This window comes from Etheostoma cragini, chromosome 12 (genome assembly GCF_013103735.1).
Source record: "Etheostoma cragini isolate CJK2018 chromosome 12, CSU_Ecrag_1.0, whole genome shotgun sequence".
In the NCBI taxonomy this organism is placed as follows: domain Eukaryota; kingdom Metazoa; phylum Chordata; class Actinopteri; order Perciformes; family Percidae; genus Etheostoma; species Etheostoma cragini.
This window is the reverse complement of record NC_048418.1, coordinates 633,139-638,485: the sequence shown is the minus strand read 5'-3', so window position 1 is coordinate 638,485 and position 5,347 is coordinate 633,139. Positions and strand designations below refer to the sequence as shown.

The following is a 5,347-nucleotide window of genomic DNA, read 5'->3' as shown; positions in this document are numbered from 1 at the left end:
ATGCAACTGCACCCTCCATGTAGTTGTGCTGATCAACCTTTAAACATCCGCAGCATCTCATTAAGAAAGAGTTCAGATTATAGACGGTAAACATTACTATTATATTCTATAATAGTATAAAATAATAAGTCCTGAAAAGCAAACAAGTAGAGAGTCCTTGATGACCCCCCCCCCCATCCTGGAGTTCACTGACTTATTGTTAAATAGAAAGACCACAAACTCTAACAGGAACTTCATGCTTTTATTGTGAAAAGAGACAGAACTAAACATGACACAAGTCAACGGCATTTCTACAATTTCATGATCACAGCTTCCATCTTTTGAGGTCCAGTGTGTAGGAATGTCTCCGTCTTTTAAGGTCCAGGGTGTATGTGTATTACGTCTAGCGCTGAGATCACTTCTCGCCATCAGTGTTGGGCACGTTACTTCCAAAAGAGTACTAGTTACTGTCATTTTGAGTAATTATACTACCTCATTACTGTCTCTCTCTGTCCTCTCCGGGAACCATCACCTTATCGTGGTGGAGAGGTTTCTGTGTCCCTATGAACCTGAAGGCTGTGTTGTCTGGAGCTTTGTGCTCCTGGTAGGGTCTCCCATGGCAAAGAGGTCTCAGGGGAGGGGCCAGACAAAGAATGATTCAAAAACTCTAATGGAAGAACAAGGAAGGGATAGAGGGACCCTGCCCGGTGGAAGCCCGGGGCCCCCGTCTGGAGCCAGGCCCAGACGGTGGGCTTGCGAGCGAGCGCCTGGTGGCCGGGTTTGCCACGGAGCCCGGTCGGGCACAGCCCGAACAAGCAACGTGGCACTTCTCCCTCCAGCCCATGGGCCCACCACCTGTGGGAGGATCCAAAGGGGTCGGGTGCGCTGTCACATGGGTGGCAGCAAAGGTCAGGGGCCTCGACGGACCAGACCCGGGCGGCAGAGGCTGGCTCTGGGGACGTGGAACGTCACCTCTCTGTGGGGGAAGGAGCCGGAACTTGTGTGGGAGGTGGAGCGCTACCAGTTGGATCTGGTGGGTCTTACCTCTACGCACAGTCTCGGTTCTGGAACCGTACTCCTAGATAGGGGTTGGACTCTGTCCTACTCCGGAGTTGCCCATGGTGTGAGGAGCCGGCATGTGTGGCGTTACTCACAAGCCCCCGGCTGAGCGCCGATGCGTTGGAGTTTACCCCGGTGGACGAGAGGGTCGCCTCCCTTCGCCTGCGGGTGATGGGGGGGGGGAAACTCTGACTGTTGTTTGTGCTTATGCACCAAACAAGAGTTCAGAGTATTCAGCCTTCTTAGAGACCTTAAATGTAGTCCTGTATGGGGCTCCAGTAGGGGACTCTATAGTTCTGCTGGGGGACTTAAACGCACACGTTGGCAATGATGGAGATACTTGGAGAGGCGTGATTGGGAGGAACGGCCTCCCTGATCTGAACCAGAGTGGTTGTCTGTTGTTGGACTTCTGTGCTAGTCATGGATTGTCCATCACAAACACCATGTTCGAATATAGGGATGCTCATAAGTGTACGTGGTACCAGAGCACCCTATGGGGCTCATAAGTGTATGTGGTACCAGAGCACCCTAGGCCAAAGGTCAATGATCGATTTTATAATCGTGTCATCTGATCTGAGGCCGTATGTTTTGGACACTCGGGTGAAGAGAGGGGCAGAGCTGTCAACTGATCACCATCTGGTGGTGAGTTGGGTCAGTGGATGGGGGAAGACTCTGGACAGACCTGATAAGCCCAAACGGGTAGTGCGGGTAAATTGGGAACGTCTGGAGGAGGCCCCTGTCCGACAAACTTTCAACTCGCACCTCCGGCGGAGCTTTTCGGGCATCCCTGTGGAGGCTGGGGGCATTGAACCTGAGTGGACAATGTTCAAAGTTTCCATTGCTAAAGCTGCGGCGTGGAGCTGTGGGCTAAGGGCCTTAGGTGACTCAAGGGGCGGTAACCCACGAACACCCTGGTGACAGAGGCAAAGCAGCGGGTGTGGGAGAAGTTCGGAGAAGACATGGAGAAGGACTTTCGGTCGGCACCAAGCTGTATACAGTAAGGATGGGACGTTGTTGACCTCAACTGGGGAGGTAATAGAGCGGTGGAAGGAGCACTTTAAGGAACTCCTAAATCCAGCTGACACGTCCTCTGTGGTGGAGGCAGAGCTGGAGGAGGATGGGGGATTGTTGTCAATATCCCTGGTGGAAGTTGCTGAGGTAGTCAAACAACTCCACAGCGTCAAAGCCCCAGGGATTGATGAGATCCATCCTGAAATGCTGAAGGCTCTGGAAAGGAGGGTTCGGCCGATAGTCGAACCTCGGATTGAAGAGGAACAATGCGGATTCCGTCCTGGCCGTGGAACAACGGATCAGATATTTACTCTCACAAGGATCCTGGAGGGAGCCTGGGAGTATGCCCAACCAGTCTACATGTGTTTTGTGGATCTGGAGAAGGCGTATGACCGGGTCCCCCGGGAGAAACTGTGGGAGGTGCTGCGGGAGTATGGGGTGAGGGGGTCCCTTCTCAGGGCCATCCAATCTCTGTATGACCAAAGCGAGAGCTGTGTCCGGGTTCTCGGCAGTAAGTCGGACTCGTTCCAGGTGAGGGTTGGCCTCCGCCAGGGCTGCGCTTTGTCACCAATCCTGTTTGTAATATTTATGGACAGGATATCGAGGCGTAGTTGGGGCGGGGAGGGGTTGCAGTTCGGTGGGCTCGGGATCTCATCGCTGCTTTTTGCAGATGACGTGGTCCTGATGGCGTCATCGGTCTGTGACCTTCAGCACTCACTGGATCGGTTCGCAGCCGAGTGTGAAGCAACTTTCGTTCCTACCCTTACTTATGGTCATGAAAGCTGGGTCAGGAACGAAAGAACGAGATCCAGGGTACGAGCGGCCGAAATGGGTTTCCTCAGGAGGGTGGCTGGCGTCTCCCTTAGAGATCGGGTGAGAAGCTCAGTCATCCGAGAGGAGCTCGGAGTAGAGCCGCTGCTCCTTCGCGTCGAAAGGAGCCAGTTGAGGTGGTTCGGGCATCTGGTAAGGATGCCTCCTGGGCGCCTCCCTAGGGAGGTGTTCCAGGCACGTCCAGCTGGGAGGAGGCCTCGGGGAAGACCCAGGACTAGGTGGAGAGATTATATCTCCAACCTGGCCTGGGAACGCCTCGGGATCCCCCAGTCGGAGCTGGTTGATGTGGCTCGGGAAAGGGAAGTTTGGGGTCCCCTACTGGAGCTGCTGCCCCCGCGACCCGATACCGGATAAAGCGGATGAAGATGGATGAATGGAATATCAGACTTTTAGGCCATACTGTATATGCCCATATTAGTACTACCTACCATTCATAGAGGGGCTTCATCTTCATTTGGTGGTGGCAAATGTTGCATTTCATCTTCTGTTTCAGAAGTTGTCTTTTCTTTAGCCATTTTGTTAGGTGCTTGTGGTGTTTTTTTTTCAATCGGCTACCTTCAATTAACTCCCTTAGTTCACATGCTAAACCAGGTGTTTTCCATCAAATGGGCTACCGATGGTCTCAATAAATGGGTTATTGAGACCAGACCTGTTAGAGGTTTGTCACAGCTGCTCCAAGTGCCTTATAATTTATAACTGTACCAAATCTAGACATCCAAAACTAGATAAGTAGTATAGAAAAAATGTGGCAAACATTGTTAGTTTTCATATATACATAGCATCACAAATAACCAAATACCAAATATTAAGATTGTCTGAGTTATGCAGTGATGTAGTTATCATAAAATTAAATGGATTGTGTTTTCTGTGAGGAAAGCATGAATTAATGTCTGCATAATCGTGTAGACTGAATGGTCACAATAAGTCAATGCTGTTTTTCTGAGGGCAAACTATTACAAATAAATAAATATCGTCTAAAATAATCTACCGAGGAGTTTAACATTTCTGAATTGTTCCGGGGAGATCGTGTTGGAACATCTGTATTCACTGGATATAGACCTCTGGGTAAAAGGAGCTCTATTTTTTCCAATATTTTGAGTAAGCTTCCCCTTGGAGCACATCACTTTTACCTAAATTACACCTAAAGAAGCCTAACCAGGAGACATTATATGGTTTTGCTTTAAAAGTGAACTACAAATACTTAAGATGGTTAAAGACATCCGTCACATCTGTGGAAGGAGGATTCCATGTGGCAAGTTATTAGTTGTGCCATTATTTAGGTTTTATAGTTTAATCCTATCACATTTTTACAGGGTTAACTGTTTTTTGTTTGGTAAGAGAGATAAAACCCCAATTTATGCTGCATACTTATTTTAAGTAGTCAAATGATTGACTAGTTCATGTTTATGAATTGTTGTCTACTGTTGCAGTCAGAAGCCCAATAGAGATCATCAAGAGGTACAAGAGGGTGTTGAGGTCATCCAACCATGGCGTGACATTAAGAGAAGCGTGTGCACATGCTGGCGTGACGGAGCTGACAGGGAGGTCCAAAGCGCCGATATCGGCCATATCCTCCACGCAACAGTTTGAAGAACTAATGGCAGGACACAACAAACTACAGAAGATGGCGGACTCCCTCAGCAGATGTGAAGACACCCTCTATTGCATGAATTATTTTTTAAACATGGTAAAAATGTCTTGATGTGTTTTTAGTACTCCAGGATGCTTAAAAGGTGCAATTACAAAATAAAAAATTAAAACACGTTTGTAAGGGGGGGTAGTTGGTAATTTGTTGCCATATTGCAACAACGCGCATTCGTGGAAAGTGCCAAAAAATTCATTATTTCTTTAAAAACATGCTTTTATTGAAATAATTACCAAACAAATTCAACTTACATGTTTCAACATGTATAGCTTGATGTGTTTACAGTCAAATTAGTTTAGTTTTAATTGTAGTTTTTGATAATTATTAATAATAACACTGTACTAAGTCTGTCTTATTCACCTGAAAGAAGACACACGGATACAATTTACTTTATTAGAGAAAAATAAGTACAACACACTGACTAAACTTATAATTACTGGACTATATATCCACTAAAAAAATATTTCTGATTCATAATCTTCCTTTAGGAACTCCCTATTTAGACTAGAAGGGTATATTGACTATTAAATGTCAGTGGACAAACAGATAATTTGAATGCGCCAACATGATTTCCTTTGGAAAAACTCATTTTAATTGGTGAGCAATTCATTTACATTAGTGTGTAATTAATCATTTAGATCAGGGGTCTTCAACGTTTTCCAGGCCAAGGACCCCCAAACTGATGGCGAGATGGAGCGGGGACCCCCTAATTATATATATTGTATAAAATGGTGTTCTATCAATCTGGTCCTATAGTGCCATGTGTGCATTGATGACTGAAAGACATCTTCTGCCTCCATTTATCTGTTTACTACAGTGTGT

General features: G+C 47.0%; 1 long non-coding RNA gene across 1 annotated transcript; it reads left to right on the top strand.

Annotated features, from left to right (window-relative positions):
- Positions 1-492: 492 nt before the first annotated feature.
- Positions 493-3,181, top strand: LOC117953930. Its single transcript, XR_004658712.1, has 3 exons — positions 493-686; positions 2,493-2,495; positions 3,087-3,181. It is a non-coding gene; the product is annotated as an uncharacterized LOC117953930 (long non-coding RNA).
- The last annotated feature ends 2,166 nt before the right edge of the window (positions 3,182-5,347 follow it).